Below are 24,910 nucleotides of genomic sequence, written 5' to 3' on the forward strand. Positions count from 1 at the left end.
ACCTCCATCAACGAATCCAACTGATTAATACTTACATCCTATCACGGGCATGGTATGTAGCACAACTCCTTACGCTACCGAAACAAACCAGCAGAGCCATCTCACAAACAGTATATTGCCTATTGTGGCGGCGTGCACTATTCAAAGTTGATGCACAGACTTGTACACTGCCAAAAGTCGATAGTCGCCTTGGACTCATTGACTTTCCCCACAAATGTGCGGCAATCCTGATTCACCGTATCGCCACTTTGCGTGAGATTGACCCAGGTGGGACAACAGCGGTGCTTTTCGACCGTTATCGCCTACAATCGGCGCGTGCACCAGTATGCTTGACACATATTCCATTCCGGATGACGACAGTCAAGGACTATCACCTCAATCAAAGTTACATCCTAGCAGTGGCCACCGACGAGGCACGCACATCGAAGCGCCTTTACTAGGCGCTTCGAGGCCAGCTCACACCACACAAATTGGAGGACAGACGACCGTCGGTCATCTGGCACCACGCTTGGGCTAATATCAACCACCTAGCCCTTCCCACAGAAGTTTCAGCGCTATGGTATCGCGTTGTAAACAATTTAATACCCACTAATCATCGCCTGGCGGCCATCCTCCTATGGCCCTCGGCTGCTTGCGGCCAATGTGGTGACGTAGACACCAGAGAGCATCGTCTCCTATGCCCTCACGTCACAGAAGTGTGGGACCTTGCACGTGTGCTATTAACGCTGATCGGTGGGACTACACTGGACTATGTGTCAGTCGACTGGTTCCTTAACCCTGGTATTCAGACCAACCCCCGAACACGACGTAACGCAATGGTGTGTCTCTTGGGTCAAACCATTTTCACGATCTATGACCTTTGCCTCGCAGATGCTGTCTCTTTCATGGACTACCTTTGGAGCCAGCATCGCCTGGCGGAATCTGACCGGAAATATACCATTACTTTTGCAAGATTTCTTAAAGTTGCAATGGTTCATGGTTATCAAAAGGTGTTCCGGGCTAACTAAGGCACCTCATATAAGAATTGCCTGAGTGTACCCCTGGATCTTTGTCACTCCGACTTTCAAACTACCCTTGACTTACCCATACCCCAGATTTGATATTGGCCTTCTGGGCATCACTAGAGTAGACTGTTCTGTGATACTGATAATATGGAAATTGGTAACATGCGAATTGTGTGAACCTTGTATGAAAAATTATTGGAAAATTGGAAAACGCATAATCTATCTTAGAGGATTATTACTTTGTTAATTCTATGGGCGATGGGATTATCTCGCCAGTTCGTTTGAGTGTGCTGCGTCGCTGTTTTTTTTTTTATTTTGCCTTCATTTCTGTCTTTATTTATTTCTTTCTATTTAGTTTTTAAAATCATCACTTGCCTCACACCTGCAGAGGGAGGTGTGTTTCTGAGTAGTGTGTCGTCGCCCCCTGAGGCATAGCAGAGTATGCCTCCGCTTTTATTTTCGGTTTATGGCAATAAGTCTTGCTACTAACAACACCCTGCTTTACGTGCTGCGTCGACACTAGAGGATGGCGGCATTTTTGGAGAGGAAAAGGTAGGGCTATAGGGGAGGTAGGAGGGAAAAAAAGTGTAGTATCTGTTCTTATCAGCTTAATATCTGATACGTCCTGCATCACACGACCAGAATATTAAACTCATTTTTGGCTTCTGACGGAGTGCTAGGGGCTTGCTCCACCTCTGTAGCGGGTTGGCCCGGCATTGCAGTACCGCCGGGATCGGCCCACCTAAAATTAATTAAAACACAGCCTGAAATGGGTTAACATTCTGCAGTGATCAGATATTCCGCTGGTAGCAAAACTTGTCGTAGTTGTTGATGTGCCTAGTAGTTAGTTGCTTACACACCACGATTTCTTTTAATTAACTTAAGATTATCTTAAGTAATTTTTTTTTTTTTTTTTTTTTTGCGGTTAGCCGGACCGCACTTGCAGCCGCATTACGCTAGGCTGGTAATTTATGGGGGCACAGGACAGTGCCTTCGGATGCCTCGTTAGCGTCTCTTATGGTCTGGTCACAGATAATTTTAATTAAATTGTTTGGAGTTATAACCTTAGCTCCTCGCGAACGTCGTCGTCGTCGCCGCCGCACGCACGCAGAATACGTGTGTACACACGCACACACACATATGCAGTAGGTGGTGGACGACGTAAGCACTCGGCTAGGTGTAGCTCGCGCCAGTATAGCTCGCACCGGCCTGACGCTGCTGTGGGGCGGCCTCACGGCTTCTCCACTGCCCTGGCAGCTAGCGGCGTTCAAATAGGAGTCGCAGTTCACTCCTCGACATGGAGGGTAGTACTGGGCTGTTGACGAGTGCTCTCGTATATTGTCGTTCCTTCCGGCACTTGCTTTTGCGATGTTTTCGACGGTCGCCTGTTGCCATATCAGCCCGCACCACCGTATGTCACTCCCTCATGTGGAACGCACACGCTGCAAGCATTTAGGCCCTGACACTGCGGTTTTTCATCTCTGGCGGTACTCCGCAAGGATACCGCCCTTCGATTGTGCCATTCCAGCACTAATCGAAGTGCTAGGTTTTCCGGCCTGTTAGGAGACCGCTTCTGCAAAATGTGCGAGGAGATTTTTGCTGGTTGCGAGCTACCCGCCGATTTTCTAGCTGTACGTATTGGCTTTAATCCAAAGGTCACAGGTCACTGATGGGCTAAAGACGTACGTCCCATCACCGTTCTTAACACTGATTATAAGTTGGTGGCACGAAGTGTGGCTTCACGTCTTAAACAGGGAATGAATAAGGTACTTTGTCCCACTCAATCATGTGGCGTTTCGAATCGAACCACCTTCACCGCTGCTTCTATATACCGTGATACTGTCTTACTCACCCACCGCCGACGCTCGAACCCCGGCTGCAATTGATCCCTAGATTTCGCCGGTGCCTCCGATAGGGTCTCCCATCCTACCTGCTGGCCGTTATGTAGCGCATGGGTTTCGGGGAGCACTTCATAAGAGTCATCCGGCACTTCTTGGATGGAGCAAATTCCACAATCATTGTGAACGGTTGCAGATCACGACCAATTCCCATCAGACGATCAGTTCGACAAGGGTGTCCCTTGTCAGTGTATTTTATCGCTTTGGCGCTGTACCCCATGCTGCGTGACATCGGACGGATGGTCGATGGTGTTCCTTTCCCAGGCGTCACCTTCCGCAGTGTGGCGTAGGCGGATGGTGTAGGTGTGTTTGTAGCAAACGCCAGGGACATCGATTCGGTTCGCCGAGTCCTCCACGTTTATGAACGAGCATCCGGTGCCATGTTAAAATCCAACAAAATGGTGCTAATCCCACTAGGACCACGATCATTGACCATCGAACGCGCATGCTACCGGATTGTAGGGGAACAACGTATCTTGGGTCTTGAGGTGACTGCCTGTCCACAGCGCATGTTAACACTCACGTGCAGGCGGATTCTCACGCGCATCAGAGGACTTTGCGTGAGTCACACTGATCAACGACTCGACCTCCATCAACGAATCCAACTGATTAATACTTACATCCTATCACGGGCATGGTATGTAGCACAACTCCTTACGCTACCGAAACAAACCAGCAGAGCCATCTCACAAACAGTATATTGCCTATTGTGGCGGCGTGCACTATTCAAAGTTGATGCACAGACTTGTACACTGCAAAAGTCGATAGTCGCCTTGGACTCATTGACTTTCCCCACAAATGTGCGGCAATCCTGATTCACCGTATCGCCACTTTGCGTGAGATTGACCCAGGTGGGACAACAGCGGTGCTTTTCGACCGTTATCGCCTACAATCGGCGCGTGCACCAGTATGCTTGACACATATTCCATTCCGGATGACGACAGTCAAGGACTATCACCTCAATCAAAGTTACATCCTAGCAGTGGCCACCGACGAGGCACGCACATCGAAGCGCCTTTACTAGGCGCTTCGAGGCCAGCTCACACCACACAAATTGGAGGACAGACGACCGTCGGTCATCTGGCACCACGCTTGGGCTAATATCAACCACCTAGCCCTTCCCACAGAAGTTTCAGCGCTATGGTATCGCGTTGTAAACAATTTAATACCCACTAATCATCGCCTGGCGGCCATCCTCCTATGGCCCTCGGCTGCTTGCGGCCAATGTGGTGACGTAGACACCAGAGAGCATCGTCTCCTATGCCCTCACGTCACAGAAGTGTGGGACGTTGCACGTGTGCTATTAACGCTGATCGGTGGGACTACACTGGACTATGTGTCAGTCGACTGGTTCCTTAACCCTGGTATTCAGACCAACCCCCGAACACGACGTAACGCAATGGTGTGTCTCTTGGGCCAAACCATTTTCACGATCTATGACCTTTGCCTCGCAGATGCTGTCTCTTTCATGGACTACCTTTGGAGCCAGCATCGCCTGGCGGAATCTGACCGGAAATATACCATTACTTTTGCAAGATTTCTTAAAGTTGCAATGGTTCATGGTTATCAAAAGGTGTTCCGGGCTAACTAAGGCACCTCATATAAGAATTGCCTGAGTGTACCCCTGGATCTTTGTCACTCCGACTTTCAAACTACCCTTGACTTACCCATACCCCAGATTTGATATTGGCCTTCTGGGCATTACTAGAGTAGACTGTTCTGTGATACTGATAATATGGAAATTGGTAACATGCGAATTGTGTGAACCTTGTATGAAAAATTATTGGAAAATTGGAAAACGCATAATCTATCTTAGAGGATTATTACTTTGTTAATTCTATGGGCGATGGGATTATCTCGCCAGTTCGTTTGAGTGTGCTGCGTCGCTGATTTTTTTTTATTTTGCCTTCATTTCTGTCTTTATTTATTTCTTTCTATTTAGTTTTTAAAATCATCACTTGCCTCACACCTGCAGAGGGAGGTGTGTTTCTGAGTAGTGTGTCGTCGCCCCCTGAGGCATAGCAGAGTATGCCTCCGCTTTTACTTTCGGTTTATGGCAATAAGTCTTGCTACTAACAACACCCTGCTTTACGTGCTGCGTCGACACTAGAGGATGGCGGCATTTTTGGAGAGGAAAAGGTAGGGCTATAGGGGAGGTAGGAGGGAAAAAAAGTGTAGTATCTGTTCTTATCAGCTTAATATCTGATACGTCCTGCATCACACGACCAGAATATTAAACTCATTTTTGGCTTCTGACGGAGTGCTAGGGGCTTGCTCCACCTCTGTAGCGGGTTGGCCCGGCATTGCAGTACCGCCGGGATCGGCCCACCTAAAATTAATTAAAACACAGCCTGAAATGGGTTAACATTCTGCAGTGATCAGATATTCCGCTGGTAGCAAAACTTGTCGTAGTTGTTGATGTGCCCAGTAGTTAGTTGCTTACACACCACGATTTCTTTTAATTAATTTAAGATTATCTTAAGTAATTTTTTTTTTTTTTTTTTTGCGGTTAGCCGGACCGCACTTGCAGCCGCATTACGCTAGGCTGGTAATTTATGGGGGCACAGGACAGTGCCTTCGGATGCCTCGTTAGCGTCTCTTATGGTCTGGTCACAGATAATTTTAATTAAATTGTTTGGAGTTATAACCTTAGCTCCTCGCGAACGTCGTCGTCGTCGCCGCCGCACGCACGCAGAATACGTGTGTACACACGCACACACACATATGCAGTAGGTGGTGGACGACGTAAGCACTCGGCTAGGTGTAGCTCGCGCCAGTATAGCTCGCACCGGCCTGACGCTGCTGTGGGGCGGCCTCACGGCTTCTCCACTGCCCTGGCAGCTAGCGGCGTTCAAATAGGAGTCGCAGTTTACTCCTCGACATGGAGGGTAGTACTGGGCTGTTGACGAGTGCTCTCGTATATTGTCGTTCCTTCCGGCACTTGCTTTTGCGATGTTTTCGACGGTCGCCTGTTGCCATATCAGCCCGCACCACCGTATGTCACTCCCTCATGTGGAACGCACACGCTGCAAGCATTTAGGCCCTGACACTGCGGTTTTTCATCTCTGGCGGTACTCCGCAAGGATACCGCCCTTCGATTGTGCCATTCCAGCACTAATCGAAGTGCTAGGTTTTCCGGCCTGTTAGGAGACCGCTTCTGCAAAATGTGCGAGGAGATTTTTGCTGGTTGCGAGCTACCCGCCGATTTTCTAGCTGTACGTATTGGCTTTAATCCAAAGGTCACAGGTCACTGATGGGCTAAAGACGTACGTCCCATCACCGTTCTTAACACTGATTATAAGTTGGTGGCACGAAGTGTGGCTTCACGTCTTAAACAGGGAATGAATAAGGTACTTTGTCCCACTCAATCATGTGGCGTTTCGAATCGAACCACCTTCACCGCTGCTTCTATATACCGTGATGCTGTCTTACTCACCCACCGCCGACGCTCGAACCCCGGCTGCAATTGATCCCTAGATTTCGCCGGTGCCTCCGATAGGGTCTCCCATCCTACCTGCTGGCCGTTATGTAGCGGATGGGTTTCGGGGAGCACTTCATAAGAGTCATCCGGCACTTCTTGGATGGAGCAGATTCCACAATCATTGTGAACGGTTGCAGATCACGACCAATTCCCATCAGACGATCAGTTCGACAAGGGTGTCCCTTGTCAGTGTATTTTATCGCTTTGGCGCTGTACCCCATGCTGCGTGACATCGGACGGATGGTCGATGGTGTTCCTTTCCCAGGCGTCACCTTCCGCAGTGTGGCGTAGGCGGATGGTGTAGGTGTGTTTGTAGCAAACGCCAGGGACATCGATTCGGTTCGCCGAGTCCTCCACGTTTATGAACGAGCATCCGGTGCCATGTTAAAATCCAACAAAATGGTGCTAATCCCACTAGGACCACGATCATTGACCATCGAACGCGCATGCTACCGGATTGTAGGGGAACAACGTATCTTGGGTCTTGAGGTGACTGCCTGTCCACAGCGCATGTTAACACTCACGTGCAGGCGGATTCTCACGCGCATCAGAGGACTTTGCGTGAGTCACACTGATCAACGACTCGACCTCCATCAACGAATCCAACTGATTAATACTTACATCCTATCACGGGCATGGTATGTAGCACAACTCCTTACGCTACCGAAACAAACCAGCAGAGCCATCTCACAAACAGTATATTGCCTATTGTGGCGGCGTGCACTATTCAAAGTTGATGCACAGACTTGTACACTGCCAAAAGTCGATAGTCGCCTTGGACTCATTGACTTTCCCCACAAATGTGCGGCAATCCTGATTCACCGTATCGCCACTTTGCGTGAGATTGACCCAGGTGGGACAACAGCGGTGCTTTTCGACCGTTATCGCCTACAATCGGCGCGTGCACCAGTATGCTTGACACATATTCCATTCCGGATGACGACAGTCAAGGACTATCACCTCAATCAAAGTTACATCCTAGCAGTGGCCACCGACAAGGCACGCACATCGAAGCGCCTTTACTAGGCGCTTCGAGGCCAGCTCACACCACACAAATTGGAGGACAGACGACCGTCGGTCATCTGGCACCACGCTTGGGCTAATATCAACCACCTAGCCCTTCCCACAGAAGTTTCAGCGCTATGGTATCGCGTTGTAAACAATTTAATACCCACTAATCATCGCCTGGCGGCCATCCTCCTATGGCCCTCGGCTGCTTGCGGCCGATGTGGTGACGTAGACAACAGAGAGCATCGTCTCCTATGCCCTCACGTCACAGAAGTGTGGGACCTTGCACGTGTGCTATTAACGCTGATCGGTGGGACTACACTGGACTATGTGTCAGTCGACTGGTTCCTTAACCCTGGTATTCAGACCAACCCCCGAACACGACGTAACGCAATGGTGTGTCTCTTGGGCCAAACCATTTTCACGATCTATGACCTTTGCCTCGCAGATGCTGTCTCTTTCATGGACTACCTTTGGAGCCAGCATCGCCTGGCGGAATCTGACCGGAAATATACCATTACTTTTGCAAGATTTCTTAAAGTTGCAATGGTTCATGGTTATCAAAAGGTGTTCTGGGCTAACTAAGGCACCTCGTATAAGAATTGCCTGAGTGTACCCCTGGATCTTTGTCACTCGGACTTTCAAACTACCCTTGACTTACCCATACCCCAGATTTGATATTGGCCTTCTGGGCATCACTAGAGTAGACTGTTCTGTGATACTGATAATATGGAAATTGGTAACATGCGAATTGTGTGAACCTTGTATGAAAAATTATTGGAAAATTGGAAAACGCATAATCTATCTTAGAGGATTATTACTTTGTTAATTCTATGGGCGATGGGATTATCTCGCCAGTTCGTTTGAGTGTGCTGCGTCGCTGATTTTTTTTTATTTTGCCTTCATTTCTGTCTTTATTTATTTCTTTCTATTTAGTTTTTAAAATCATCACTTGCCTCACACCTGCAGAGGGAGGTGTGTTTCTGAGTAGTGTGTCGTCGCCCCCTGAGGCATAGCAGAGTATGCCTCCGCTTTTATTTTCGGTTTATGGCAATAAGTCTTGCTACTAACAACACCCTGCTTTACGTGCTGCGTCGACACTAGAGGATGGCGGCATTTTTGGAGAGGAAAAGGTAGGGCTATAGGGGAGGCAGGAGGGAAAAAAAGTGTAGTATCTGTTCTTATCAGCTTAATATCTGATACGTCCTGCATCACACGACCAGAATATTAAACTCATTTTTGGCTTCTGACGGAGTGCTAGGGGCTTGCTCCACCTCTGTAGCGGGTTGGCCCGGCATTGCAGTACCGCCGGGATCGGCCCACCTAAAATTAATTAAAACACAGCCTGAAATGGGTTAACATTCTGCAGTGATCAGATATTCCGCTGGTAGCAAAACTTGTCGTAGTTGTTGATGTGCCTAGTAGTTAGTTGCTTACACACCACGATTTCTTTTAATTAATTTAAGATTATCTTAAGTAATTTTTTTTTTTTTTGCGGTTAGCCGGACCGCACTTGCAGCCGCATTACGCTAGGCTGGTAATTTATGGGGGCACAGGACAGTGCCTTCGGATGCCTCGTTAGCGTCTCTTATGGTCTGGTCACAGATAATTTTAATTAAATTGTTTGGAGTTATAACCTTAGCTCCTCGCGAACGTCGTCGTCGTCGCCGCCGCACGCACGCAGAATACGTGTGTACACACGCACACACACATATGCAGTAGGTGGTGGACGACGTAAGCACTCGGCTAGGTGTAGCTCGCGCCAGTATAGCTCGCACCGGCCTGACGCTGCTGTGGGGCGGCCTCACGGCTTCTCCACTGCCCTGGCAGCTAGCGGCGTTCAAATAGGAGTCGCAGTTCACTCCTCGACATGGAGGGTAGTACTGGGCTGTTGACGAGTGCTCTCGTATATTGTCGTTCCTTCCGGCACTTGCTTTTGCGATGTTTTCGACGGTCGCCTGTTGCCATATCAGCCCGCACCACCGTATGTCACTCCCTCATGTGGAACGCACACGCTGCAAGCATTTAGGCCCTGACACTGCGGTTTTTCATCTCTGGCGGTACTCCGCAAGGATACCGCCCTTCGATTGTGCCATTCCAGCACTAATCGAAGTGCTAGGTTTTCCGGCCTGTTAGGAGACCGCTTCTGCAAAATGTGCGAGGAGATTTTTGCTGGTTGCGAGCTACCCGCCGATTTTCTAGCTGTACGTATTGGCTTTAATCCAAAGGTCACAGGTCACTGATGGGCTAAAGACGTACGTCCCATCACCGTTCTTAACACTGATTATAAGTTGGTGGCACGAAGTGTGGCTTCACGTCTTAAACAGGGAATGAATAAAGTACTTTGTCCCACTCAATCATGTGGCGTTTCGAATCGAACCACCTTCACCGCTGCTTCTATATACCGTGATGCTGTCTTACTCACCCACCGCCGACGCTCGAACCCCGGCTGCAATTGATCCCTAGATTTCGCCGGTGCCTCCGATAGGGTCTCCCATCCTACCTGCTGGCCGTTATGTAGCGGATGGGTTTCGGGGAGCACTTCATAATCCGGCACTTCTTGGATGGAGCAAATTCCACAATCATTGTGAACGGTTGCAGATCACGACCAATTCCCATCAGACGATCAGTTCGACAAGGGTGTCCCTTGTCAGTGTATTTTATCGCTTAGGCGCTGTACCCCATGCTGCGTGACATCGGACGGATGGTCGATGGTGTTCCTTTCCCAGGCGTCACCTTCCGCAGTGTGGCGTAGGCGGATGGTGTAGGTGTGTTTGTAGCAAACGCCAGGGACATCGATTCGGTTCGCCGAGTCCTCCACGTTTATGAACGAGCATCCGGTGCCATGTTAAAATCCAACTAAATGGTGCTAATCCCACTAGGACCACGATCATTGAGCATCGAACGCGCATGCTACCGGATTGTAGGGGAACAACGTATCTTGGGTCTTGAGGTGACTGCCTGTCCACAGCGCATGTTAACACTCACGTGCAGGCGGATTCTCACGCGCATCAGAGGACTTTGCGTGAGTCACACTGATCAACGACTCGACCTCCATCAACGAATCCAACTGATTAATACTTACATCCTATCACGGGCATGGTATGTAGCACAACTCCTTACGCTACCGAAACAAACCAGCAGAGCCATCTCACAAACAGTATATTGCCTATTGTGGCGGCGTGCACTATTCAAAGTTGATGCACAGACTTGTACACTGCCAAAAGTCGATAGTCGCCTTGGACTCATTGACTTTCCCCACAAATGTGCGGCAATCCTGATTCACCGTATCGCCACTTTGCGTGAGATTGACCCAGGTGGGACAACAGCGGTGCTTTTCGACCGTTATCGCCTACAATCGGCGCGTGCACCAGTATGCTTGACACATATTCCATTCCGGATGACGACAGTCAAGGACTATCACCTCAATCAAAGTTACATCCTAGCAGTGGCCACCGACAAGGCACGCACATCGAAGCGCCTTTACTAGGCGCTTCGAGGCCAGCTCACACCACACAAATTGGAGGACAGACGACCGTCGGTCATCTGGCACCACGCTTGGGCTAATATCAACCACCTAGCCCTTCCCACAGAAGTTTCAGCGCTATGGTATCGCGTTGTAAACAATTTAATACCCACTAATCATCGCCTGGCGGCCATCCTCCTATGGCCCTCGGCTGCTTGCGGCCGATGTGGTGACGTAGACAACAGAGAGCATCGTCTCCTATGCCCTCACGTCACAGAAGTGTGGGACCTTGCACGTGTGCTATTAACGCTGATCGGTGGGACTACACTGGACTATGTGTCAGTCGACTGGTTCCTTAACCCTGGTATTCAGACCAACCCCCGAACACGACGTAACGCAATGGTGTGTCTCTTGGGCCAAACCATTTTTACGATCTATGACCTTTGCCTCGCAGATGCTGTCTCTTTCATGGACTACCTTTGGAGCCAGCATCGCCTGGCGGAATCTGACCGGAAATATACCATTACTTTTGCAAGATTTCTTAAAGTTGCAATGGTTCATGGTTATCAAAAGGTGTTCCGGGCTAACTAAGGCACCTCGTATAAGAATTGCCTGAGTGTACCCCTGGATCTTTGTCACTCGGACTTTCAAACTACCCTTGACTTACCCATACCCCAGATTTGATATTGGCCTTCTGGGCATCACTAGAGTAGACTGTTCTGTGATACTGATAATATGGAAATTGGTAACATGCGAATTGTGTGAACCTTGTATGAAAAATTATTGGAAAATTGGAAAACGCATAATCTATCTTAGAGGATTATTACTTTGTTAATTCTATGGGCGATGGGATTATCTCGCCAGTTCGTTTGAGTGTGCTGCGTCGCTGTTTTTTTTTTATTTTGCCTTCATTTCTGTCTTTATTTATTTATTTCTATTTAGTTTTTAAAATCATCACTTGCCTCACACCTGCAGAGGGAGGTGTGTTTCTGAGTAGTGTGTCGTCGCCCCCTGAGGCATAGCAGAGTATGCCTCCGCTTTTATTTTCGGTTTATGGCAATAAGTCTTGCTACTAACAACACCCTGCTTTACGTGCTGCGTCGACACTAGAGGATGGCGGCATTTTTGGAGAGGAAAAGGTAGGGCTATAGGGGAGGTAGGAGGGAAAAAAAGTGTAGTATCTGTTCTTATCAGCTTAATATCTGATACGTCCTGCATCACACGACCAGAATATTAAACTCATTTTTGGCTTCTGACGGAGTGCTAGGGGCTTGCTCCACCTCTGTAGCGGGTTGGCCCGGCATTGCAGTACCGCCGGGATCGGCCCACCTAAAATTAATTAAAACACAGCCTGAAATGGGTTAACATTCTGCAGTGATCAGATATTCCGCTGGTAGCAAAACTTGTCGTAGTTGTTGATGTGCCTAGTAGTTAGTTGCTTACACACCACGATTTCTTTTAATTAATTTAAGATTATCTTAAGTAATTTTTTTTTTTTTGCGGTTAGCCGGACCGCACTTGCAGCCGCATTACGCTAGGCTGGTAATTTATGGGGGCACAGGACAGTGCCTTCGGATGCCTCGTTAGCGTCTCTTATGGTCTGGTCACAGATAATTTTAATTAAATTGTTTGGAGTTATAACCTTAGCTCCTCGCGAACGTCGTCGTCGTCGCCGCCGCACGCACGCAGAATACGTGTGTACACACGCACACACACATATGCAGTAGGTGGTGGACGACGTAAGCACTCGGCTAGGTGTAGCTCGCGCCAGTATAGCTCGCACCGGCCTGACGCTGCTGTGGGGCGGCCTCACGGCTTCTCCACTGCCCTGGCAGCTAGCGGCGTTCAAATAGGAGTCGCAGTTCACTCCTCGACATGGAGGGTAGTACTGGGCTGTTGACGAGTGCTCTCGTATATTGTCGTTCCTTCCGGCACTTGCTTTTGCGATGTTTTCGACGGTCGCCTGTTGCCATATCAGCCCGCACCACCGTATGTCACTCCCTCATGTGGAACGCACACGCTGCAAGCATTTAGGCCCTGACACTGCGGTTTTTCATCTCTGGCGGTACTCCGCAAGGATACCGCCCTTCGATTGTGCCATTCCAGCACTAATCGAAGTGCTAGGTTTTCCGGCCTGTTAGGAGACCGCTTCTGCAAAATGTGCGAGGAGATTTTTGCTGGTTGCGAGCTACCCGCCGATTTTCTAGCTGTACGTATTGGCTTTAATCCAAAGGTCACAGGTCACTGATGGGCTAAAGACGTACGTCCCATCACCGTTCTTAACACTGATTATAAGTTGGTGGCACGAAGTGTGGCTTCACGTCTTAAACAGGGAATGAATAAAGTACTTTGTCCCACTCAATCATGTGGCGTTTCGAATCGAACCACCTTCACCGCTGCTTCTATATACCGTGATGCTGTCTTACTCACCCACCGCCGACGCTCGAACCCCGGCTGCAATTGATCCCTAGATTTCGCCGGTGCCTCCGATAGGGTCTCCCATCCTACCTGCTGGCCGTTATGTAGCGGATGGGTTTCGGGGAGCACTTCATAATCCGGCACTTCTTGGATGGAGCAAATTCCACAATCATTGTGAACGGTTGCAGATCACGACCAATTCCCATCAGACGATCAGTTCGACAAGGGTGTCCCTTGTCAGTGTATTTTATCGCTTAGGCGCTGTACCCCATGCTGCGTGACATCGGACGGATGGTCGATGGTGTTCCTTTCCCAGGCGTCACCTTCCGCAGTGTGGCGTAGGCGGATGGTGTAGGTGTGTTTGTAGCAAACGCCAGGGACATCGATTCGGTTCGCCGAGTCCTCCACGTTTATGAACGAGCATCCGGTGCCATGTTAAAATCCAACTAAATGGTGCTAATCCCACTAGGACCACGATCATTGAGCATCGAACGCGCATGCTACCGGATTGTAGGGGAACAACGTATCTTGGGTCTTGAGGTGACTGCCTGTCCACAGCGCATGTTAACACTCACGTGCAGGCGGATTCTCACGCGCATCAGAGGACTTTGCGTGAGTCACACTGATCAACGACTCGACCTCCATCAACGAATCCAACTGATTAATACTTACATCCTATCACGGGCATGGTATGTAGCACAACTCCTTACGCTACCGAAACAAACCAGCAGAGCCATCTCACAAACAGTATATTGCCTATTGTGGCGGCGTGCACTATTCAAAGTTGATGCACAGACTTGTACACTGCCAAAAGTCGATAGTCGCCTTGGACTCATTGACTTTCCCCACAAATGTGCGGCAATCCTGATTCACCGTATCGCCACTTTGCGTGAGATTGACCCAGGTGGGACAACAGCGGTGCTTTTCGACCGTTATCGCCTACAATCGGCGCGTGCACCAGTATGCTTGACACATATTCCATTCCGGATGACGACAGTCAAGGACTATCACCTCAATCAAAGTTACATCCTAGCAGTGGCCACCGACAAGGCACGCACATCGAAGCGCCTTTACTAGGCGCTTCGAGGCCAGCTCACACCACACAAATTGGAGGACAGACGACCGTCGGTCATCTGGCACCACGCTTGGGCTAATATCAACCACCTAGCCCTTCCCACAGAAGTTTCAGCGCTATGGTATCGCGTTGTAAACAATTTAATACCCACTAATCATCGCCTGGCGGCCATCCTCCTATGGCCCTCGGCTGCTTGCGGCCGATGTGGTGACGTAGACAACAGAGAGCATCGTCTCCTATGCCCTCACGTCACAGAAGTGTGGGACCTTGCACGTGTGCTATTAACGCTGATCGGTGGGACTACACTGGACTATGTGTCAGTCGACTGGTTCCTTAACCCTGGTATTCAGACCAACCCCCGAACACGACGTAACGCAATGGTGTGTCTCTTGGGCCAAACCATTTTCACGATCTATGACCTTTGCCTCGCAGATGCTGTCTCTTTCATGGACTACCTTTGGAGCCAGCATCGCCTGGCGGAATCTGACCGGAAATATACCATTACTTTTGCAAGATTTCTTAAAGTTGCAATGGTTCATGGTTATCAAAAGGTGTTCCGGGCTAACTAAGGCACCTCGTATAAGAATTGCCTGAGTGTACCCCTGGATCTTTGTCACTCGGACTTTCAAACTACCCTTGACTTACCCATACCCCAGATTTGATATTGGCCTTCTGGGCATCACTAGAGTAGACTGTTCTGTGATACTGATAATATGGAAATTGGTAACATGCGAATTGTGTGAACCTTGTATGAAAAATTATTGGAAAATTGGAAAACGCATAATCTATCTTAGAGGATTATTACTTTGTTAATTCTATGGGCGATGGGATTATCTCGCCAGTTCGTTTGAGTGTGCTGCGTCGCTGTTTTTTTTTTATTTTGCCTTCATTTCTGTCTTTATTTATTTCTTTCTATTTAGTTTTTAAAATCATCACTTGCCTCACACCTGCAGAGGGAGGTGTGTTTCTGAGTAGTGTGTCGTCGTCCCCTGAGGCATAGCAGAGTATGCCTCCGCTTTTATTTTCGGTTTATGGCAATAAGTCTTGCTACTAACAACACCCTGCTTTACGTGCTGCGTCGACACTAGAGGATGGCGGCATTTTTGGAGAGGAAAAGGTAGGGCTATAGGGGAGGTAGGAGGGAAAAAAAGTGTAGTATCTGTTCTTATCAGCTTAATATCTGATACGTCCTGCATCACACGACCAGAATATTAAACTCATTTTTGGCTTCTGACGGAGTGCTAGGGGCTTGCTCCACCTCTGTAGCGGGTTGGCCCGGCATTGCAGTACCGCCGGGATCGGCCCACCTAAAATTAATTAAAACACAGCCTGAAATGGGTTAACATTCTGCAGTGATCAGATATTCCGCTGGTAGCAAAACTTGTCGTAGTTGTTGATGTGCCTAGTAGTTAGTTGCTTACACACCACGATTTCTTTTAATTAATTTAAGATTATCTTAAGTAATTTTTTTTTTTTTGCGGTTAGCCGGACCGCACTTGCAGCCGCATTACGCTAGGCTGGTAATTTATGGGGGCACAGGACAGTGCCTTCGGATGCCTCGTTAGCGTCTCTTATGGTCTGGTCACAGATAATTTTAATTAAATTGTTTGGAGTTATAACCTTAGCTCCTCGCGAACGTCGTCGTCGTCGCCGCCGCACGCACGCAGAATACGTGTGTACACACGCACACACACATATGCAGTAGGTGGTGGACGACGTAAGCACTCGGCTAGGTGTAGCTCGCGCCAGTATAGCTCGCACCGGCCTGACGCTGCTGTGGGGCGGCCTCACGGCTTCTCCACTGCCCTGGCAGCTAGCGGCGTTCAAATAGGAGTCGCAGTTCACTCCTCGACATGGAGGGTAGTACTGGGCTGTTGACGAGTGCTCTCGTATATTGTCGTTCCTTCCGGCACTTGCTTTTGCGATGTTTTCGACGGTCGCCTGTTGCCATATCAGCCCGCACCACCGTATGTCACTCCCTCATGTGGAACGCACACGCTGCAAGCATTTAGGCCCTGACACTGCGGTTTTTCATCTCTGGCGGTACTCCGCAAGGATACCGCCCTTCGATTGTGCCATTCCAGCACTAATCGAAGTGCTAGGTTTTCCGGCCTGTTAGGAGACCGCTTCTGCAAAATGTGCGAGGAGATTTTTGCTGGTTGCGAGCTACCCGCCGATTTTCTAGCTGTACGTATTGGCTTTAATCCAAAGGTCACAGGTCACTGATGGGCTAAAGACGTACGTCCCATCACCGTTCTTAACACTGATTATAAGTTGGTGGCACGAAGTGTGGCTTCACGTCTTAAACAGGGAATGAATAAAGTACTTTGTCCCACTCAATCATGTGGCGTTTCGAATCGAACCACCTTCACCGCTGCTTCTATATACCGTGATGCTGTCTTACTCACCCACCGCCGACGCTCGAACCCCGGCTGCAATTGATCCCTAGATTTCGCCGGTGCCTCCGATAGGGTCTCCCATCCTACCTGCTGGCCGTTATGTAGCGGATGGGTTTCGGGGAGCACTTCATAATCCGGCACTTCTTGGATGGAGCAAATTCCACAATCATTGTGAACGGTTGCAGATCACGACCAATTCCCATCAGACGATCAGTTCGACAAGGGTGTCCCTTGTCAGTGTATTTTATCGCTTAGGCGCTGTACCCCATGCTGCGTGACATCGGACGGATGGTCGATGGTGTTCCTTTCCCAGGCGTCACCTTCCGCAGTGTGGCGTAGGCGGATGGTGTAGGTGTGTTTGTAGCAAACGCCAGGGACATCGATTCGGTTCGCCGAGTCCTCCACGTTTATGAACGAGCATCCGGTGCCATGTTAAAATCCAACAAAATGGTGCTAATCCCACTAGGACCACGACCATTGACCATCGAACGCGCATGCTACCGGATTGTAGGGGAACAACGTATCTTGGGTCTTGAGGTGACTGCCTGTCCACAGCGCATGTTAACACTCACGTGCAGGCGGATTCTCACGCGCATCAGAGGACTTTGCGTGAGTCACACTGATCAACGACTCGACCTCCATCAACGAATCCAACTGATTAATACTTACATCCTATCACGGGCATGGTATGTAGCACAACTCCTTACGCTACCGAAACAAACCAGCAGAGCCATCTCACAAACAGTATATTGCCTATTGTGGCGGCGTGCACTATTCAAAGTTGATGCACAGACTTGTACACTGCCAAAAGTCGATAGTCGCCTTGGACTCATTGACTTTCCCCACAAATGTGCGGCAATCCTGATTCACCGTATCGCCACTTTGCGTGAGATTGACCCAGGTGGGACAACAGCGGTGCTTTTCGACCGTTATCGCCTACAATCGGCGCGTGCACCAGTATGCTTGACACATATTCCATTCCGGATGACGACAGTCAAGGACTATCACCTCAATCAAAGTTACATCCTAGCAGTGGCCACCGACAAGGCACGCACATCGAAGCGCCTTTACTAGGCGCTTCGAGGCCAGCTCACACCACACAAATTGGAGGACAGACGACCGTCGGTCATCTGGCACCACGCTTGGGCTAATATCAACCACCTAGCCCTTCCCACAGAAGTTTCAGCGCTATGGTATCGCGTTGTAAACAATTTAATACCCACTAATCATCGCCTGGCGGCCATCCTCCTATGGCCCTCGGCTGCTTGCGGCCGATGTGGTGACGTAGACAACAGAGAGCATCGTCTCCTATGCCCTCACGTCACAGAAGTGTGGGACCTTGCACGTGTGCTATTAACGCTGATCGGTGGGACTACACTGGACTATGTGTCAGTCGACTGGTTCCTTAACCCTGGTATTCAGACCAACCCCCGAACACGACGTAACGCAATGGTGTGTCTCTTGGGCCAAACCATTTTCACGATCTATGACCTTTGCCTCGCAGATGCTGTCTCTTTCATGGACTACCTTTGGAGCCAGCATCGCCTGGCGGAATCTGACCGGAAATATACCATTACTTTTGCAAGATTTCTTAAAGTTGCAATGGTTCATGGTTATCAAAAGGTGTTCCGGGCTAACTAAGGCACCTCGTATAAGAATTGCCTGAGTGTACCCCTGGATCTTTGTCACTCGGACTTTCAAACTACCCTTGACTTACCCATACCCCAGATTTGATATTGGCCTTCTGGGCATCACTAGAGTAGACTGTTCTGTGATACTGATAATATGGAAATTGGTAACATGCGAATTGTGTGAACCTTGTATGAAAAATTATTGGAAAATTGGAAAACGCATAATCTATCTTAGAGGATTATTACTTTGTTAATTCTATGGGCGATGGGATTATCTCGCCAGTTCGTTTGAGTGTGCTGCGTCGCTGTTTTTTTTTTATTTTGCCTTCATTTCTGTCTTTATTTATTTCTTTCTATTTAGTTTTTAAAATCATCACTTGCCTCACACCTGCAGAGGGAGGTGTGTTTCTGAGTAGTGTGTCGTCGTCCCCTGAGGCATAGCAGAGTATGCCTCCGCTTTTATTTTCGGTTTATGGCAATAAGTCTTGCTACTAACAACACCCTGCTTTACGTGCTGCGTCGACACTAGAGGATGGCGGCATTTTTGGAGAGGAAAAGGTAGGGCTATAGGGGAGGTAGGAGGGAAAAAAAGTGTAGTATCTGTTCTTATCAGCTTAATATCTGATACGTCCTGCATCACACGACCAGAATATTAAACTCATTTTTGGCTTCTGACGGAGTGCTAGGGGCTTGCTCCACCTCTGTAGCGGGTTGGCCCGGCATTGCAGTACCGCCGGGATCGGCCCACCTAAAATTAATTAAAACACAGCCTGAAATGGGTTAACATTCTGCAGTGATCAGATATTCCGCTGGTAGCAAAACTTGTCGTAGTTGTTGATGTGCCTAGTAGTTAGTTGCTTACACACCACGATTTCTTTTAATTAATTTAAGATTATCTTAAGTAATTTTTTTTTTTTTTGCGGTTAGCCGGACCGCACTTGCAGCCGCATTACGCTAGGCTGGTAATTTATGGGGGCACAGGACAGTGCCTTCGGATGCCTCGTTAGCGTCTCTTATGGTCTGGTCACAGATAATTTTAATTAAATTGTTTGGAGTTATAACCTTAGCTCCTCGCGAACGTCGTCGTCGTCGCCGCCGCACGCACGCAGAATACGTGTGTACACACGCACACACACATATGCAGTAGGTGGTGGACGACGTAAGCACTCGGCTAGGTGTAGCTCGCGCCAGTATAGCTCGCACCGGCCTGACGCTGCTGTGGGGCGGCCTCACGGCTTCTCCACTGCCCTGGCAGCTAGCGGCGTTCAAATAGGAGTCGCAGTTCACTCCTCGACATGGAGGGTAGTACTGGGCTGTTGACGAGTGCTCTCGTATATTGTCGTTCCTTCCGGCACTTGCTTTTGCGATGTTTTCGACGGTCGCCTGTTGCCATATCAGCCCGCACCACCGTATGTCACTCCCTCATGTGGAACGCACACGCTGCAAGCATTTAGGCCCTGACACTGCGGTTTTTCATCTCTGGCGGTACTCCGCAAGGATACCGCCCTTCGATTGTGCCATTCCAGCACTAATCGAAGTGCTAGGTTTTCCGGCCTGTTAGGAGACCGCTTCTGCAAAATGTGCGAGGAGATTTTTGCTGGTTGCGAGCTACCCGCCGATTTTCTAGCTGTACGTATTGGCTTTAATCCAAAGGTCACAGGTCACTGATGGGCTAAAGACGTACGTCCCATCACCGTTCTTAACACTGATTATAAGTTGGTGGCACGAAGTGTGGCTTCACGTCTTAAACAGGGAATGAATAAAGTACTTTGTCCCACTCAATCATGTGGCGTTTCGAATCGAACCACCTTCACCGCTGCTTCTATATACCGTGATGCTGTCTTACTCACCCACCGCCGACGCTCGAACCCCGGCTGCAATTGATCCCTAGATTTCGCCGGTGCCTCCGATAGGGTCTCCCATCCTACCTGCTGGCCGTTATGTAGCGGATGGGTTTCGGGGAGCACTTCATAATCCGGCACTTCTTGGATGGAGCAAATTCCACAATCATTGTGAACGGTTGCAGATCACGACCAATTCCCATCAGACGATCAGTTCGACAAGGGTGTCCCTTGTCAGTGTATTTTATCGCTTAGGCGCTGTACCCCATGCTGCGTGACATCGGACGGATGGTCGATGGTGTTCCTTTCCCAGGCGTCACCTTCCGCAGTGTGGCGTAGGCGGATGGTGTAGGTGTGTTTGTAGCAAACGCCAGGGACATCGATTCGGTTCGCCGAGTCCTCCACGTTTATGAACGAGCATCCGGTGCCATGTTAAAATCCAACAAAATGGTGCTAATCCCACTAGGACCACGACCATTGACCATCGAACGCGCATGCTACCGGATTGTAGGGGAACAACGTATCTTGGGTCTTGAGGTGACTGCCTGTCCACAGCGCATGTTAACACTCACGTGCAGGCGGATTCTCACGCGCATCAGAGGACTTTGCGTGAGTCACACTGATCAACGACTCGACCTCCATCAACGAATCCAACTGATTAATACTTACATCCTATCACGGGCATGGTATGTAGCACAACTCCTTACGCTACCGAAACAAACCAGCAGAGCCATCTCACAAACAGTATATTGCCTATTGTGGCGGCGTGCACTATTCAAAGTTGATGCACAGACTTGTACACTGCCAAAAGTCGATAGTCGCCTTGGACTCATTGACTTTCCCCACAAATGTGCGGCAATCCTGATTCACCGTATCGCCACTTTGCGTGAGATTGACCCAGGTGGGACAACAGCGGTGCTTTTCGACCGTTATCGCCTACAATCGGCGCGTGCACCAGTATGCTTGACACATATTCCATTCCGGATGACGACAGTCAAGGACTATCACCTCAATCAAAGTTACATCCTAGCAGTGGCCACCGACAAGGCACGCACATCGAAGCGCCTTTACTAGGCGCTTCGAGGCCAGCTCACACCACACAAATTGGAGGACAGACGACCGTCGGTCATCTGGCACCACGCTTGGGCTAATATCAACCACCTAGCCCTTCCCACAGAAGTTTCAGCGCTATGGTATCGCGTTGTAAACAATTTAATACCCACTAATCATCGCCTGGCGGCCATCCTCCTATGGCCCTCGGCTGCTTGCGGCCGATGTGGTGACGTAGACAACAGAGAGCATCGTCTCCTATGCCCTCACGTCACAGAAGTGTGGGACCTTGCACGTGTGCTATTAACGCTGATCGGTGGGACTACACTGGACTATGTGTCAGTCGACTGGTTCCTTAACCCTGGTATTCAGACCAACCCCCGAACACGACGTAACGCAATGGTGTGTCTCTTGGGCCAAACCATTTTCACGATCTATGACCTTTGCCTCGCAGATGCTGTCTCTTTCATGGACTACCTTTGGAGCCAGCATCGCCTGGCGGAATCTGACCGGAAATATACCATTACTTTTGCAAGATTTCTTAAAGTTGCAATGGTTCATGGTTATCAAAAGGTGTTCCGGGCTAACTAAGGCACCTCGTATAAGAATTGCCTGAGTGTACCCCTGGATCTTTGTCACTCGGACTTTCAAACTACCCTTGACTTACCCATACCCCAGATTTGATATTGGCCTTCTGGGCATCACTAGAGTAGACTGTTCTGTGATACTGATAATATGGAAATTGGTAACATGCGAATTGTGTGAACCTTGTATGAAAAATTATTGGAAAATTGGAAAACGCATAATCTATCTTAGAGGATTATTACTTTGTTAATTCTATGGGCGATGGGATTATCTCGCCAGTTCGTTTGAGTGTGCTGCGTCGCTGTTTTTTTTTTATTTTGCCTTCATTTCTGTCTTTATTTATTTCTTTCTATTTAGTTTTTAAAATCATCACTTGCCTCACACCTGCAGAGGGAGGTGTGTTTCTGAGTAGTGTGTCGTCGTCCCCTGAGGCATAGCAGAGTATGCCTCCGCTTTTATTTTCGGTTTATGGCAATAAGTCTTGCTACTAACAACACCCTGCTTTACGTGCTGCGTCGACACTAGAGGATGGCGGCATTTTTGGAGAGGAAAAGGTAGGGCTATAGGGGAGGTAGGAGGGAAAAAAAGTGTAGTATCTGTTCTTATCAGCTTAATATCTGATACGTCCTGCATCACACGACCAGAATATTAAACTCATTTTTGGCTTCTGACGGAGTGCTAGGGGCTTGCTCCACCTCTGTAGCGGGTTGGCCCGGCATTGCAGTACCGCCGGGATCGGCCCACCTAAAATTAATTAAAACACAGCCTGAAATGGGTTAACATTCTGCAGTGATCAGATATTCCGCTGGTAGCAAAACTTGTCGTAGTTGTTGATGTGCCTAGTAGTTAGTTGCTTACACACCACGATTTCTTTTAATTAATTTAAGATTATCTTAAGTAATTTTTTTTTTTTTTGCGGTTAGCCGGACCGCACTTGCAGCCGCATTACGCTAGGCTGGTAATTTATGGGGGCACAGGACAGTGCCTTCGGATGCCTCGTTAGCGTCTCTTATGGTCTGGTCACAGATAATTTTAATTAAATTGTTTGGAGTTATAACCTTAGCTCCTCGCGAACGTCGTCGTCGTCGCCGCCGCACGCACGCAGAATACGTGTGTACACACGCACACACACATATGCAGTAGGTGGTGGACGACGTAAGCACTCGGCTAGGTGTAGCTCGCGCCAGTATAGCTCGCACCGGCCTGACGCTGCTGTGGGGCGGCCTCACGGCTTCTCCACTGCCCTGGCAGCTAGCGGCGTTCAAATAGGAGTCGCAGTTCACTCCTCGACATGGAGGGTAGTACTGGGCTGTTGACGAGTGCTCTCGTATATTGTCGTTCCTTCCGGCACTTGCTTTTGCGATGTTTTCGACGGTCGCCTGTTGCCATATCAGCCCGCACCACCGTATGTCACTCCCTCATGTGGAACGCACACGCTGCAAGCATTTAGGCCCTGACACTGCGGTTTTTCATCTCTGGCGGTACTCCGCAAGGATACCGCCCTTCGATTGTGCCATTCCAGCACTAATCGAAGTGCTAGGTTTTCCGGCCTGTTAGGAGACCGCTTCTGCAAAATGTGCGAGGAGATTTTTGCTGGTTGCGAGCTACCCGCCGATTTTCTAGCTGTACGTATTGGCTTTAATCCAAAGGTCACAGGTCACTGATGGGCTAAAGACGTACGTCCCATCACCGTTCTTAACACTGATTATAAGTTGGTGGCACGAAGTGTGGCTTCACGTCTTAAACAGGGAATGAATAAAGTACTTTGTCCCACTCAATCATGTGGCGTTTCGAATCGAACCACCTTCACCGCTGCTTCTATATACCGTGATGCTGTCTTACTCACCCACCGCCGACGCTCGAACCCCGGCTGCAATTGATCCCTAGATTTCGCCGGTGCCTCCGATAGGGTCTCCCATCCTACCTGCTGGCCGTTATGTAGCGGATGGGTTTCGGGGAGCACTTCATAATCCGGCACTTCTTGGATGGAGCAAATTCCACAATCATTGTGAACGGTTGCAGATCACGACCAATTCCCATCAGACGATCAGTTCGACAAGGGTGTCCCTTGTCAGTGTATTTTATCGCTTAGGCGCTGTACCCCATGCTGCGTGACATCGGACGGATGGTCGATGGTGTTCCTTTCCCAGGCGTCACCTTCCGCAGTGTGGCGTAGGCGGATGGTGTAGGTGTGTTTGTAGCAAACGCCAGGGACATCGATTCGGTTCGCCGAGTCCTCCACGTTTATGAACGAGCATCCGGTGCCATGTTAAAATCCAACTAAATGGTGCTAATCCCACTAGGACCACGATCATTGAGCATCGAACGCGCATGCTACCGGATTGTAGGGGAACAACGTATCTTGGGTCTTGAGGTGACTGCCTGTCCACAGCGCATGTTAACACTCACGTGCAGGCGGATTCTCACGCGCATCAGAGGACTTTGCGTGAGTCACACTGATCAACGACTCGACCTCCATCAACGAATCCAACTGATTAATACTTACATCCTATCACGGGCATGGTATGTAGCACAACTCCTTACGCTACCGAAACAAACCAGCAGAGCCATCTCACAAACAGTATATTGCCTATTGTGGCGGCGTGCACTATTCAAAGTTGATGCACAGACTTGTACACTGCCAAAAGTCGATAGTCGCCTTGGACTCATTGACTTTCCCCACAAATGTGCGGCAATCCTGATTCACCGTATCGCCACTTTGCGTGAGATTGACCCAGGTGGGACAACAGCGGTGCTTTTCGACCGTTATCGCCTACAATCGGCGCGTGCACCAGTATGCTTGACACATATTCCATTCCGGATGACGACAGTCAAGGACTATCACCTCAATCAAAGTTACATCCTAGCAGTGGCCACCGACAAGGCATGCACATCGAAGCGCCTTTACTAGGCGCTTCGAGGCCAGCTCACACCACACAAATTGGAGGACAGACGACCGTCGGTCATCTGGCACCACGCTTGGGCTAATATCAACCACCTAGCCCTTCCCACAGAAGTTTCAGCGCTATGGTATCGCGTTGTAAACAATTTAAT

The 24,910-nt window shown here is 49.2% G+C and overlaps 7 pseudogenes; all 7 read left to right on the plus strand.

Moving 5' to 3' along the window:
• Window positions 1-1,538: 1,538 nt before the first annotated feature.
• On the plus strand, window positions 1,539-1,751 carry LOC124719661 (annotated as a pseudogene).
• Window positions 1,752-5,023: 3,272 nt separating this feature from the next.
• Window positions 5,024-5,236, plus strand: LOC124719669 (annotated as a pseudogene).
• Window positions 5,237-8,506: 3,270 nt separating this feature from the next.
• Window positions 8,507-8,719, plus strand: LOC124720639 (annotated as a pseudogene).
• Window positions 8,720-11,978: 3,259 nt separating this feature from the next.
• Window positions 11,979-12,191, plus strand: LOC124719681 (annotated as a pseudogene).
• A 3,258-nt stretch (window positions 12,192-15,449) lies between these two features.
• Window positions 15,450-15,662, plus strand: LOC124719688 (annotated as a pseudogene).
• A 3,258-nt stretch (window positions 15,663-18,920) lies between these two features.
• On the plus strand, window positions 18,921-19,133 carry LOC124719696 (annotated as a pseudogene).
• A 3,259-nt stretch (window positions 19,134-22,392) lies between these two features.
• Window positions 22,393-22,605, plus strand: LOC124719703 (annotated as a pseudogene).
• The last annotated feature ends 2,305 nt before the right edge of the window (window positions 22,606-24,910 follow it).

The sequence above is a fragment of the Schistocerca piceifrons genome, chromosome 1 (assembly GCF_021461385.2).
Source record: "Schistocerca piceifrons isolate TAMUIC-IGC-003096 chromosome 1, iqSchPice1.1, whole genome shotgun sequence".
Lineage (NCBI taxonomy): Eukaryota > Metazoa > Arthropoda > Insecta > Orthoptera > Acrididae > Schistocerca > Schistocerca piceifrons.